The 15847-nt window shown below is 41.1% G+C and overlaps 1 pseudogene; it reads left to right on the forward strand.

The window, feature by feature from the left end:
* The first annotated feature begins 4239 nt into the window (after positions 1–4239).
* Positions 4240–4658, forward strand: LOC139009955 (protein unc-119 homolog A pseudogene; annotated as a pseudogene).
* The last annotated feature ends 11189 nt before the right edge of the window (positions 4659–15847 follow it).

Raw genomic sequence — 15847 nt, forward strand, 5'->3', positions numbered from 1 at the left:
CTTTAGTAATGAGAGCAAAACAGAAAAAAATTCTTACTCTCAGTGGAATCTGAATGCAGAGATTGATATTATACATGCAATAACTTCAATAAATAAGTAAATTGTATCATATACAAGATGGTAAAATTTGCTATGGAAAAAGAATAATAGAGCAGGACAAGAGGGATTTGGAGTGTGTATGTGTGTGTGTATGTGTGTGTATGGTGTACGTGTGGGTATGTGTGTGTGTGTGTGAGTGTGTGTGTGTGTGTGTGTGTGTGTGTGTGTAGTGTGTGTGGGGGTATGTGGATATGTGTGTATGTGTGCATGGTGTGTGTGTATGTGGTTTGAGTGGGGGTCCATGTGTATTGTGTGTGTATGTGGATGGTGTGTGTCTGGGTATGTGTGTGTGCTGTGTGTGTGTGTGTATGATGTGTGTGTGCTGGGGGGTATGTGTGTATGCATGTCTGTGGTGTGTGTGTATATGGTGTGTGTGTAGATATGTGTGTGCATGTGTGTGGTGTATTTGTGTATGGTGTGTGTGTATGGGTATGTGTGTATGTATGGTGTGTGTGTGTGTGTCTGTGTGTGTGGATATGTGTGTGGCGTGTGTGGGTATGTGTATGTGTGTTGGTGTGTGTGTCTGTGTGTGTATATGGTGTGTGTGTGTGTATGGTGTGTGTGTGGGTATGATATGTGTGTGTTTATGGTGTATGTGTATGATGTGTGTCTGTATGGTGTGTTTCTAGGTATATGCATGTGTTTGTGTGTGTATGGTGTGTGTGGGTATGGGGGTATTTGTGAATATGTGTATGGTTTGTGTGAGTGTGGGTGTATGGTGTGTGTGTGTGTGTATTGTGCGGGTGTGTGTGTCTGTGTGTGTGCATGTATGGTGTGTTTGTGTGTATGGTGTGTGTGTATGGTGTGTGTCTCTGTGTGTGTATATGGTGTGTGTATGTGCATGTGTGCATGTGCATGTGTGCATGTGTGTATGGTGTGTGTGGTGTGTGTGGGTATGTGTGTATGTGTATGTGTGTATGGTGTGTGTATGGGTGTGTGTGTGGTGTGTGTATATATGGTGTGTTTGTGGGGATGTGTGTGTGTGGTGTCTATGGGGTATGTGTGTGGTATGTGTATGTGTGTATGTGTGTGTGTCTGTGTGTCTATGTATGTCTGTATGTTTGTGTGGGTATGTGTATGTGTATACCATGTGTGTATGGGTATGTGTGTGTGTGTGGTGTGTGTGTATATATGGTGTGTTTGTGGGGATGTGTGTGTGTGTGTGTGGTGTGTGTGGGTATGTGTGTGGTATGTGTATGTGTGTATGGTGTGTGTGTGTGTGTCTATGTCTGTGTGTGTATGCCTGTGTGTGTGTGTGTGTGTGGAGGTGCGGTTGGTAGTATTAACTAGCATAGTCAGGGCAGGCCTCATTGAGAAGATGAGACTTAGAGTTAAAGAAGATAAGAAAGCTAACACAGCAGTATCTGGAGAAAGAACATTTTAGGAAGAGGAAAAAACTAGGGCTCTATCAAAAACAGGATATATAAGTTTTACATATACATATAGAAAATGACCTAACCCTCAAAATACTGTGACTTATTAGAATTAGTATTAGAGATAACTGTTTAGGCAGGATTATAGGTATACAGAAAGGCAAATGTGGAATAATAAAAACTCCTGGGTCCCAGGTGTTGGAGGAAAACTGGTGCCAGCAGCCAGGGGAAGGAAGGCCTATTGCACGAAAGGGGATAACTTGCTCCAGGTAATGGCTTATCTCTTCAGGATAACTCAGTCCAGGTAATGGCTCAGGAACCGGGCCATCTCCATCCTAGGGCTTGGCCACCTTGATATGCAGTGCCCAAGGTAAGCAGAGCAGGGAGGAGAGAGTGCATGGAAAGTCACCCTGTTCTCTTATCCTTTGGCCTTGAGGTGCTTCTTGTCACTTATGCATAGCTCATGGGCCAGAACTAGTCACATGCCCTGACCAACTGCAAGGATGCTGAGAAATGCAGTCTTTCTGTGGGCTCAGGGAAAGGAAAAGGAAAGGACATAGCATTGTCTCTAATGCAGAAGAGGATAGTCAGGCTGATTTAAGTCCCTGGGCACTGCCAGACAGGTTGACCTTGATTTAGGTGCCATTCTGAGATGAGTCAGTATTATGACTGCAGCCCTCACAGGGCATACACATGTTCAAGATCAGAATCAACAACTATATCCAGAGGGCTTTGTTAGTAAATACAGTGACTACTAGAAAATGACTCAAAGCACACTCTGCAATAAGAACTATGTATACATTATCCCCATTTATTTAATACAATTACATAAAGCAAACTATATATATTCTTCAGGTGACTTTTGTATGTTCTGATGTTGGAGATGTTCTGATATACACTATTAATTTTTATTCCTAAGGAATCATCAAAAACTTTTATGAGTATATCGAGAGAAAATCTCTATGCTGTACAACTCTTTCTCCTTGCAATTCCTTCCCTCTTTTCTTTGATCTACCTGTTGTTGACTTACATTGGTCTGAGCCACTATGTTTAATTATTTTTATCAGGTTTTCTTTTTGTTAAATTCGGATACCTTTTAGCTTCTGTCTCTCATTGCTCAAGGCTTGGATATTAAATTATAGAGTAAAATTATGTATTTAGAATAAGTTACACAAAGATGATCTGGACTCTTTTGCTTGGCTTATTACCCAATTTGCTCTCATATTCTTCTCATGTGGTTTTCTAGATTTCATAATTGTGTCCCTTTGCCTGTTTTTTCTGGTCTCTACTCCTGCACAATGTACCCAGCTTCCTGTATCAGGGAGAGAGACATCTTATGAGCTTTGGGAGAATCAATCCAGATTGGGGATCAGATTCACCCACTCCTGATCTGGTCCTTGGTAGAGCTCAGTATTCCTCCCCAATTGTGTTTTGTCAATATATGTGTGCGTTTTTTAATTAATTTTTATAGGGAGAGTAAGGGAGAGGGATAGAGAGATAGAAACATTGATGAGTGAGAAACATGAAAGTCCCCTAGTGGGGATTGAGCCAGCAAACCTGGCATGTACCCTGAAGAGAATCCAACCTGGTACATAGGTTGTTGTTCAACAGCTGAGCCACAGAAGCCTGGTCCCACTTGTGTTTTTCAATGCTCTACAGTTGTAAGTTGATGTTATAATGAATCTAAAACTTTGGGCAAATGGGCAGCCAGGCCCCACCACAGCTCCTTGAGAGCCCTGTCACTTCCAGACAGTTGTCGATTGTCTGGCTTCAGCCGCTGGGGAATGAATCCTTGATGGCTGAGAATGAGGTAAATAAGAAAAAAACAGAATCAAATAGAATTTGGTCCATGTAAAAGGAGACTACAGGGTAAATTCTAAAAATAATTTAAATTTCATTAGATCACCATAATATTCCATGATATTTTCAGTCTGAAAAGAGCACTGGTGGGTCTAAACAAAAATTATTATAAGAGAGTATAAAACAAGTCTAGAGCAAATGAAGACATAAAATGAACCAATTGTACTGGCACTCTTTAAAATTCTATTTGTCTATGTTTTGTTAGTTTATACATTTGAAGTATTTACATGAGCCTGTCATATGGATTTAATTAGTTTCTTAGTCAATGTTTAACCCTTCAAGAAAAATTAAATTTTTACTCCCCCTTCTCGGATCCAGTGGGCACAGGGAGCCAGGCAGCAACAGGGGATCCCTGGCCCCTCAGACCAGGAATCTTGAAGACCAGGAGATGAAGAAGGGTAGCAGCTGTGGGTTAGGGGCAGAGCAGGGGCCTCAGACCCTGAGCTTGGGAGCCACAGCTGCAGGCGGAATCCAAATCTGGGTCCCAATCGGAACCGAAGGCCTAGGCCAGGCCACTAAGAAGGGGCAGCTGATCAGGCCAGAGGATGTATGGGCTTTATCAGGTCAAGGGTGCCTACCTGTGCTCCCTGGAGGGGAATATATATATATTAGAGGCCTGGTGCAGTCCGGGACCCCTCGGGAGATGTCTGCCTGCCAGCTTAGGCCCACTCCCCCTGGGAGATGTCTACCTGCAGCTGTGCTCACCAACCATGAGCCTGGCTTCTGGCTGAGTGGCACTCAACCCTGTGGGAGTGCACTGAACACGAGGGGGTAGCTCCTGCATTGAGCGTCTGCCCCCAGGTGGTTATTGCACATCATAGTGACCAGTCATTCTGCCGATTGGTCGGTTTACATATTAGCTTTTTATTATATAGGATTCTACTTCATCAGGCTCAAGATTCAAAACATGGATTCAGGCACCGTCCTCTGTGAAATTAAGCGGGGTTTGCCATCAACCCACAGGACCTGGAATCCAATGCTGGACGCTTTGTCTGATACTAGTTCATGCCTACCTTTCTCTGCCTGAGGCAGGTGGGAGCCATGGTGGAGTTCACAGTAGGAGACAAACCTGTCAACAACTTCCACATGATAGACATGTAGGTGATAGGCTACTTCTGAAACCAGCTGCTCAAGAGCTTTGACTTCCACTGTGGCTTCTGCATTCCCAGCAGCAAGAATACCTATGACTCCACCCCTCTCTCTAAGGAGCTGATCAATGAGATGATCCATCACCCATATGAGACACAGACTGACAGCCTGTACCTTGTGGATGATGGGCTAGTGATGCACAGAAAAGCAGACTATTCCTACAATGGGACACCCTGACGCCTCAATTGCTCCCTACCCCAGGAGGGTTCTGGTCCCTCAGCTGTGACTTCCCCAACAATCACCTCTCAACCCAGGTCTTCTGTCTGGGAGTGTTCCAGGAACTCTGGACCCTGAGTCAATATTGGGAAGGAGGGTGTCTGATGTTCCCAGTCCAAGTCCATGAAGCTCATGAGTCCTGCACATGTGTGGCCTGAGGTGGTAGGGGGGCGGTTTGCCTCCATGCCCAGGAAGGCCTCCTGCGGGAGGAATAGCCAGGACTTCTGGGCAGCATAGCTGAACCTCTTGGGACCAAGTTTCAGAATAGCGTTCCCCTATGCAGGCTTTGACTAGGTTAGGGCAGGGACCCACTCCTTGCCCTCTGCCTAGCATTGATAGGCCATTTAAAATTGAAAATTAACAGATGAAGATCATTGATGGAGTCTGGTTGCCAAGCTTCCCAAGGGAGTATGGGCCCTGGCTCCAGCCCTAGCCTCCACCATCAGGGATCAAGATATCGCCTGAGGTGTGGGAAGGATTGGCCCCAACATCCAATTGTGGTAGGGATTAAACCAACTGTATATAGTTTTCAATAAACTCTTCCCCCCTTTATATTGAAAAGGAAGAAAGAAAAAAAAGGAAAAATTATATTTCTAAGTCTTGCTTTAAAAGAGATGATCCAGACTGATCTTGTACATCTCCTGTCCCAGTGATGAAGTTGACCATTTCTCCAAGAGCCCCGGTTTCTTTTACTGGAGAGCGGCATTTCAACCCAAGAGATGGGCACTCGGTATGCTGTCAATACTGGGGTGTTTCTTGACCCACTAAGCTGACAAGCAAGGAATTATATGTCATTTATTTATTTTTAACTTCTTTAAAATTCTGAAATGATTATACATTCATAAGGAGTTGCAAATATAGTACACAGAGTCCTTGAATTTTTCACCAGCTTGGTTCAGCTTCTATAACTGTAGCCCAAGTAATTGGCATTGGTACAATATTATTCATTAGACTACAAACAATATTCAGATTTTACCAATGTTTTACACATACTCATTTGCATGTGGGTTTAATGTATACAATTCTATGCAATTTCATCCCATATGTGGATATATACCGGTTCCATCACCCAAAGGAACTTCTTTATACAGTACCATTGTAGTCACATTCACACCCCCACCCCCATCCGTGTCCCCTGGAAATCACTCATCTGTTCTCCATTTCTAGAATTACACTGTAACCATTTGAGATTTTTTTTAAATTTTTTTCACTAAGCCTAATACCTTCAAGATCTATCCAAGCTGAAATTGTGGGTATCATTTGCTTGTTCCTATTTATTGCCAAGTAATTCTGTGGCATAGATGTACCAGAGTTTGTTTAATCACCCACCCACCAAAGGACATTGTGTTATTTCCAGGTTGGGGCTATTACAAATCAAGCTGCTATGAAAATTCACAGACAGGTCGTTGTGAACATAGGCTTTCACTTTGCCGGGGCTAAACATCCATGAATGTAATGCTGGGGTCATATAATAAATGCATGTTTATTCTTACAAGCAAGTACCAGACTGTGTTCCAGAGGGGTTATGTCACTTTATATTCTACCTTTTTCACAGCCTTTTCAACATTTGACCTTATCTTTCAAATAAAATAATAGCCATTCTAATGTGTGTAGTGATATATCATTGTGGTTTTCATTTATATTTCTCTAATGGCTAATGATGTTGAGCAACTTTTCATGTACTTATATGCCGTTCGTTTCTCTTCTCTAATGTTTCTCACTGTTGCTGTTTTCTTCACTGTTGAGACTTGAGACTTCTCTATATGTATTCTAGGTATAAGTCCATTGTCAGAAGAATGGTTTGGTAATATTTCCCTCTAGTCTGTAGTTTGTATTTTTATCTCCTTAACAGTGTATTTCATGGAGCATAAGCTTTTAATTTGAAGAAGTCTAATTTTTAATTATTTTATCGCTCATTTTTGGTGTAATATTTAAGAATTCTTGCCGAAACCGGTTTGGCTCAGTGGATGGAGCGTCGGCCTGCAGACTGAAGGGTCCCAGGTTCAATTCCGGTCAAGGGCTTGTACCTGGGTTGCGGGCACATCCCCAGTGGGAGATGTGCAGGAGGCAGCTGATCGATGTTTCTCTCTCATCGATGTTTCTGACTCTCTATCTCTCTCCCTTCCTCTCTGTAAAAAATCAATCAAGTATATTAAAAAAAGAGAATTCTTTACCAAATGCTTTGATTCCTATGTTTTATTTTAATAGTTTTACATCTTACATGTAAATTTGTATTGCTGATATTTATTTTGAAGACATATATTTTATGTATCATCTATCATCTTGTTTAATGCTTTATTGTGTTTAATTTCCTAAGGTTTACTTTGGTTTTTCTCTTTTCCCTGTCCTATAATTTGACTGATATGCAAATTACATTCAGATAATAGAATTTCCATGATTAAAATAATTGACTGTAATTTTATATTGTCAATATTAATAATGAAACTAAATCAAATAATTTTATTCCAAATAAAATTTAGGCGACACTTAATTTTTTCTCACAGTTTCATTTATATTGTATATCTTTTCTTGTAAAATATACTTTTTTGACATTTGTATTAGATTTTATAACTATGATAATTAATTAGATAAATCTGTATTTACTTCATCTTGTTGATCAATGACGATTCTCTTTTAAACAACTATCATTATTTTTAAACATTTATTTTATTACCATCATTATTTCCTCAAATAGTTTAGTAATTTTCATTCATAAGTGACAAATTAGTGTTTAAATTTTCTAACCACATCTAAAAATAAGTTTTTCAGACTCTCACATTTGAATGCTAACTCTTGGGGATATGGAACTGTTAAGTCTCCATGTTGTCTTTTGTTTTGTTCTTGGTTTTAATATTCTGTAGACATCCTATGATTTTTTTGATATTTGATGATGTGGAAGAAAAAATAAATGAGGATATGGGAAGCGTACCAGATGAGAACTTTTAAGTAAACTAGAGAACTAAGGGCCCAAATCAAAGGAAGCTATGAGTTTCAAGGAGGAAAACAAAATCAACAATTAAATGTTGTCCCAAAGGTCAAGTAGGTTGATCATTGAGATATGTTATTAGATTTGCAATTAGAAAATAATTGCAACCTTTGAAAGAGCAATTTCAGGGAAATGATGAAGGTAAAAGCCTGTTTCTGAGCCTTGGGAAGAGCCTGCAGATCTAGTCTAAAGCCTTCATGTTAATGCTGAGGAGATCAGGAAAGTGACTTATCCAAGGCCATGAATAGACACCAGGATCCTGACTCCTGCTTTAGTGCTATTTTTATCTATGGCAACAACGGAAGTGAAAGACAGAAGCCTAGGCCTATGGAGAAGAGACAGACAGAGTGATTCAGTGGAGGGAAGGAAGCAGCACTAGCCGTTGAAGGGTAGTCCAAAGATGTGGTCTCTGAAGGGGATTGGTGAGGCAAGTGGGAGAAAAAGGGAGGGAGAAAGAAGGACGGAGAGAGATCTTGGACTAGATGATCTTGGAAATATCATGTAGAGTTTAAATCAGAGGCAAAAAAAAAGGCCCCAAAGAACCTCATTCCTCCAGCATCAAAATGGAGGCTAACACAATGGCTTTACTAGGACTGGAAGGAAGAAAGGAACTTGAAAATAGGCAGCATCTGGAAAAGGCCACTTAATACTTAAATGTGTGCCCCTACCAGGGAAGTAGAGGTGCCACTGAAACGTATCAACCAGACCTGAGCTGACATGATGTCTTCATTATATTAATTGCATCTCTTTATTACATGTGGCATGTATCCTGAAAACCCCTCTCCCAGCATCAAAGCCAATCAATGCACCTGAACTCTGTGGATTGGACCACAGTGAGACACAAAGGAGGAAAGGGAGTTCTGCTAAAATAAGCAAAGTGAAAATAGGGCCAAAATACAGAGAAAAAGCCTTCAGTAGAATATATGTGTGTGTATGTGTGTGTGTGTGTGTGTGTGTGCGTGTGTGTATTTTAGATGTAACAAAACACAGAACTAAACTCACCACCAGCTAGAGTAGATGACTTATCTTAGGTACCTGGCAATGTCTATTTCACCATTCCTTTGATATTTTACCGTTTAATTTTCTTATTTTATATCATACTTAATTTTATATGACTTCTTAAATCCCACTTAGAGTGAAAAGCTATATCTCCCCCTTCTCTCTCTCTCTCGCTCCCTCTCTCTCTCTCACACACACACACACGCACATGAATAAAAATGGAAGCATAAACATATATCAAAGCAAAGGAGCATGACTCTTACCATTGCAAGGCCTTTGACAGTGATGAATCTGGTGCTGTCCTGCGGGCTATGGAGGGGCTGGGGTCAGTGATCTTCTCTGCTGGGTCCTCAGCAGCTTCAGTTTTGAGCTGCTCGAAGCCAGCTAGTAAGCAAACTAAGACTGCCATCCATTAACATTGTTCGGTCTTTTGCTGTGTACTGTAATTTATCCCTGTCATTTAGACCCAGGCAGTGGTCTTTAGCTTATTTCTGAGATCTTATTACATTTTTTATTCATAGAGAAGTAAGATTTAGGTATCGAAGATCAATAGCAGCCTCCATCATGCTTACATTATTAATAAGAAAGATGTTGTATGAAGACAGACTGGTGTATTGGATTTGCTCAGCAGCTGAGCTCATTTCAAACAGCTAAGACACTTTGCTTGCATTTCACTCTGTCTAGTCTTTCTTCTAGCCCTTGTGCACTATTCACCCCTTCTGGGAGTGTGGTCATTGCCATTGGCATATCATTTCACACCTTAGTTTGGCCCAGCCAGACTTCAAAGATGGGAAGAAGTCTAAGTGTTGAAAGATGTCTTAAGAAGCAAAGAGGTCTAGGCTTTCCTTGGTGCCCTGGATTCCTGGATTCCTGTTGTGTTGCAGGCTGTCTTGGCTCAGTCAACGTCACCAGCATCAGCAAGAACAATAACACTCGTTGGATGCTTTTCTATTTACAAAGCTCCTTTTCCCATACATTGAAGATCAGGATTCCCTCTCCCAAACCCCATTGACTATCTAGCACCAACAGCTACAGCTTGATATCCATGCTTCTCTCAGACTCTAAGTTGTTTTAATGCACTAATCATTCCAGTGTTCTGCCCAACCCAAGGTAAGACTTTGTTATCTCTCTTGCTCTAGCCCTTTCCAGAGGACAAAGAGGAACATATGAGAGGTTGAGAGTAGTCAGTGCTCTTTGAGTATGGAGGGCAAGGACCAAGGAGCTCTCAAATTTGTTGTCAAGCAGCAGGGCTGACTCTGCTGTTGTCCCACAGAGCTGACTCTATGGTTGAATGAAATCCCTTAGAGTTGTCTACAAATCTCTCACTGAACTGGGACGAGGAAAGGTCAGTGAACAACTTTCTCATATTCCCAGTGCCTTCTGAAATCCACTCTCTGTTTGAACTTTTTTTTTTAATTCTCTGACCACATTTTTGTATTTTTTTTAAGAGAGAGTGGAAGAGATAGGGAAAGACAGAGAGAAACATCCATGCGAGAGAAACACATTGATTGGTTGCCTCCTGCACATGCCCTGACCAGGGCCCGGGCCATGGAGGAGCCTGCAACTGAGGTATGTGCCCTTGACTGGAATTGAACCCAGGACCCTTCGGTTCACAGGCTGACACTCTATCCATTGAGCTAGGGCTACATTTTCGTATTCTTGTTTTCTCATACCTTCTCCTCTGTTCCCATCACTTAATGGTTGGGCTCTTCAAGGTTTCATTCTTGGCTTTTTCATTAATGCATATGCTCTTGCTAGGCAATTTTGGTCATTTCTATAGTTTCAACTACCCCTATAGACCATTTACTCCCATATCATTATCTCTAACTTTGACCACTACTTGAGACTCAATATGTCATTCTCTATATGCCATTACCATCTTGATATCCCAGAGGCATTTTAAAGCCAACATTTCTAGACTAATTCAAATTTTTCTCTAAAAATCCCCACTCCCTCCTCTATTTTTAAGTGATTGGCAGCTCTGGGGCAACCAAGTTAGTGAAACCAACATGCATTCTCTCCCCTTAACCCCATTTTCAGCCTTGACCTCCTTTCTATTTGTTATATTTGCACCACATTTGACCCATCTCAGGCCTCAGCTTTCTCTTGTCTTCACTGATGTAAGAATTTTGTTCCTTATCTTCCTACTTCCTCACAGGCCTTCCAGACTAATTGGACCAGAACACAGATATGATCCTGGTGTTGCTAAACTTAGAACCTGTTAGTGGCTTCCTGATACGTATGAGAGAAACTCAAGCCCCCCAGTAAAGTTTCAAGCCTCTTTGCAATTTCTGTAGATGCCTTCCCTTTCTCAATATCATATCCTAAACCGCAGTCACACCAACCAGTTTGCAATTCCCCTTGTGTTTTTAAACCTAGAGCCTTTACTCTTGCTTCTTCCTCTGCTGACCTTGTCCTACCACTGGCCATCACTCTCTCTCTATCCACCTGGAGAGAGAATACCGCCTCATCATCAAGAGTTAACTGATGGTTCCCTCTCTCTTGAATCCTTTTCTGACTATACCACTTCCTCCTCACCTTCCAGGTAGAAGAATGCATTTCTCCTTTGACAGCCCAGCAAATCATGCAGACTTCTACTATAGTGCTTGAAACGTTTTATGACATACTTTTGTTTATAAGATCACATATTAATTTTCTTTGTATCCTTAGAAATAGTAAATATTTATCAAACACCATGTTCTAGGTACTATTTTTTACATGAAAGTAATCTTTACATGCATAAACTCAACTTATGCTCAAAATATCCCTATGAGGTAGGTACTATATTAAACTGATTTAAAAAATATATATATTTTGATTGATTTCAGAGAGGAAGGGAGAGGAAGAGAGAGATAGAAACATCAATGATGAGAGGGAATCATCGACCGGCTGCCTCCTGCATGCCCCCCACTGGGGACCGAGCCTGCAACCCGGGCATGTGCCCCTGACTGGAATCGAACCTGGGACCCCTGAGTCCACAGGCCAACACTCTATACACTGAGCCAAACCGGCTAGGGCTTTGCCTGATTTTAAAGATAAGGAAACTAAGGCACAGAGTGTTTTCATCCTTTGGCTCAAGGTCACACCAACAGTTAAGTGACAGAGACTGAATTTAATCCCATTTGGTCTGACTCCAAAGCCTCTGAGTTTAACCACTACATTTCACTGCCAATGCCTAGCATATAATAGGCACTTAATGAATGCTTACTGGATAAATTAATAGGAAAGAGTGAGATGGAAGCCAAAACATACGAAGGGGAAGCAAACCAATTGGCTAACCAGGGTCACATAATCCAGCAGGAGCATTAATCTGGGCTGAGCAATTGTAAGAATATAAGCCTGTGGGTGTAACCTGAGGCCCAAATCAAGGCTTTGGCAGGAAGTAAAGACTCAAGTTCTGGGGCAAGTTCACAGCAGGCCAGATAATCTCATGGGTCCAGAGCTAGGACCATGGCAGTGCCTTTGGAGAACTATGGCCAGTTTCTGATGATCCCAGTGGTAGCCACCTAACCATGTGCCTGAGCAGTGTAATAAGCAGCCAGAGGTCCTGATCCCTGCAGCTGTAGACCCCAGTAAGGGAAGCCCAAGCTCTGGCTAGACCAGTGGTTCTCAACCTTGGCTGCACATTAGAATTACCTGGGAATCTTTTTAAAATCCTGATTTCTGGGCCTCATCCTCCAGAAATTCTGTTTCTTTGTTATGGGGTGAGGCCACAACATTAGTAACAAAGAAACAGAATTTCCGGAGGATGAGACCCAGAAATCAGGATTTTAAAAAGATTCCCAGGTGATTCTAATGTGCAGCCAAGGTTGAGAACCACTGTGCTAGACTGTGAGCCCATGAGAGCAGGGAAGAGTTCTTATGTGACTTTGAACCTTTCAAGGCCAGCAAATAACACATGGTCAACAAATGATTAAGTGTCAAATGAATTGGATGACAAGAACAAATACAGGACAAAGATCAAGTGACCTTGTAGTTCTCACTCTTCATAAATCTTATCACAGTGCTAGGCACATAGACGTTCCATGTAGTATTCTTCCCATGATTATCTTCTTCCTCATCACGCCTGTAGGGCAGCTCTTTCTCTTATCATCACTTTCTCTCTCCCCAGTGATGAACTCAGAGTCCAAGAAACAGTTATGTGACTGCTAGAGGCCAACCTTGAGTAACACTTTCTGGTCTCAACACAATTTATTCTAACTACTGGACCACTCTTTTCTCTTGGGTGGATATTGACAATAACCTTAACGGAGGAAGCACAACTCTAGGATGTCTTAATAGTAATTCCCATTTGCATTGCTTTTTTTTCCCTCTTCCCCACTTTTCCAATGTTATTTTCTCTAAAAGTTTCTCCCATTTAGATACTTCGATCTCTGTTCTTCCATCAATTTTCAAGGATTTATTAAGCAGAATCTATGGTGTCAGCATGGAGCTGAATTGTTTCTAAGAGACCTTGGACATGATTCCCACTCACAACTTAATGCAGAAGTGTTATTATTTTGATGTGATAAAGATGAGGAAACAGGATTGCAATGTTAATTCGTCTAAGGTCACACAACTAACAATAGTAGAATTAGCAGAATTTGCTAACCCTTAAACCCATGTGCTTAATGAAGATATTCTATGGTGATAACAATGGAATTTAAAGCAGAGAGATAATCATTGTAATTAGAACAGTCAGGGAAGAATTTGTAGAGGAGATGGGGGCATCAGCTGAACCCTGAAGATCTTAATGTTTTGATTGGGTAGAAAGATGGGAGGAGAGCTTTTCTGGGAGGCAACGGCCTACCTGAATGTACACAGTCAGGAATGTGCACAATGTCTAGAGCAGTGATGGCGAACCTTTTGAGCTCAGAGTGTCAGTATTTTGAAAAACCCTAACTTAACTCTGGTGCCGTGTCACATATAGAAATTTTTTGATATTTGCAACCATGGTAGAACAAAGACATATTTTTGATATTTATTTTATATATTTAAATGCCATTTAACAAAGAAAAATCAACCAAAAAAGTGAGTTCGCGTGTCAGAAGTTCACCATCACTGGCTAGAGGCAGAAGTGAGGCAGTGAGGGTAAACAGCAAGCAGAGGTTGTGCAAGTGCAGAAGAGCAGCCTAGGGCTGGGGAGTCATGCCCAGTGACATTTCTTCCTTCTGTGGTTGAGCTAGTGCCATTCTTGCCTCTGTGCCTGTCCAAGTCTGAACAGATTAAGCCCTGGCACTTTTCTCACTTCTTCCCCACTCTCTCTCTTCCTTCTGAATGCCAACCAATGGGCAACCCAAACACATTTCTCAAAGTCTAATTAGCATCAACAATTGTTCAAACTAATCGCCATAATTAATGGAGAGACAAGGCTATGACTTCGAGAATTATACATGGGAATAATCGAATGTGATTGAGTATGGAGCAGCTTCTATTCAGGAAAGCTGGAGGGGGAACAAATTGACTCATTTTCTATACCTTTCAATTCTCCTAACTGGGTTCTCCCACCACCCTGCACCCCCCATCAGGCAGCATAAATACAAGAAGCATCAGTCTCATCAAATTAAATTTCATCCACAATGTAGGCAGTGACCTCTCCCAGTGAACTACTGTTATTAGACTTGATTATACAATAATAGTTGCACAGTGGCCTGGTCCCTCCTCTTCTCCATCACTGTCTGCATGCCCACAGTGGAAATTTCTTAAAATAGAACCATGTTTTCTCTGTGTCTTCCTTTTATTCCTTTGTCCAAAAATCACATTATTTTTAGATTTCTCTCTTGTTCTTTTTTATTAAGTTTATTGAGATGACATTGATTAATAAAATTATATAGGTTTTAGGTGTACAATTCTCTAATACATCATCTTTATATTGCATTGTGTATTTATCACCCAAGATCACATCTCCTTCCAGCTCATGTATTTGACCGCTTTTACCCTTTACTACCTCCCCTGATCCTCTTTTCTCTCTGGTAACCACCATATTGTTATATATATATATATTAGTATATATATATATATATATATTAGTATATATATTAGTATATATATTAATATATATAAATAACTGAAAGCAACAAATGAATGAACAAAACAAAAACTTTATTGTTCTTGATTTTCCCATTTATTTCCCTTCCCTCTGCCTCTTCTTCTTCTTCCCCTCTCTACCTTCTCTTTTTTTCTACTCTCTTTCTCTCTCCCCTTCTTTTAGGTTTTCTCTTCTTCCTCTCCCTCTTTTGCAATTCTTATGTAAATCCTTCAGGGAAGCCAGGGACATCTAGTCATTTACTCTTACCTCCCTCCATGCATATATGCAGAAGAAAAATGTGGTAATCATGTCCTCATCTGCGGGGCTTGCTTTCTTTTTTGGGACCACTAAGCAGATGCCTTACTGTTTTCACTCTAATGTGACATCTCCAAATCTTCATTAGATGGTATTTCTCCCTTCCTTCCTTCCTTCCTTCCTTCCTTCCTTCCTTCCTTCCTTCCTTCCTTCCTTCCTTCCTTTTTTCTTTCCTCCTTTCTTCCTTTTAACTAAATCCCTAAATTATCTAGGCACATGTAAGTATGAAAATAGAAAACCACAGGCTAAAGCAGGTCTACTTCACCTCTGAATTTACCGATCCTTTGCTAAATTGGCTTCTTTGCCAAGTTGATCATTTGGTGAGTGTTCATAATATCCTGGGTGGGCTTTGCATGTTGAGGCTTTTTATTCTTCTTCCTTATTTTCTACATGGAAATTAATAAGCTCTGCCACAATATTGTTACCCATTTGAAACACTCCTAATATTCAGAACCTCTCCCGCCTCACTTCCAGCAAACCAAGCCTATCTCCATTCTGCCAACAGGGCCCACATCTCAGCATTGCCCTGAAGGCCAAGCAGGGCTGAGCCCTACACTCTAATAGGGTCAGGCTTCTTTGTGCCAATGCATGTGAGCAAAATGATAGGGGTTTTTTCCACCCCATATTTTGAGGAAAATCAAGAAATGTGTAAATGTAATTATGCAAAGCCAAATGGCACAATCTGAAATGCAATCTATGCCAGTCTATAGCCTCAACAGAGACACTGTGGATTATAATCTGACCCCATTTTTGGATCTGTCCCCAGACATGTCCTGAGGAACTGAGGAGAATTTTCTAAGGAGTGTGAGGGCTGCAATCAGTAAAGCAGAAAGAGGTCCAACA

Source organism: Myotis yumanensis, unplaced genomic scaffold (genome assembly GCF_028538775.1).
Source record: "Myotis yumanensis isolate MYYU_CA2020_CCGP unplaced genomic scaffold, mMyoYum1.0.hap1 SCAF_5, whole genome shotgun sequence".
NCBI classification, from domain to species: domain Eukaryota; kingdom Metazoa; phylum Chordata; class Mammalia; order Chiroptera; family Vespertilionidae; genus Myotis; species Myotis yumanensis.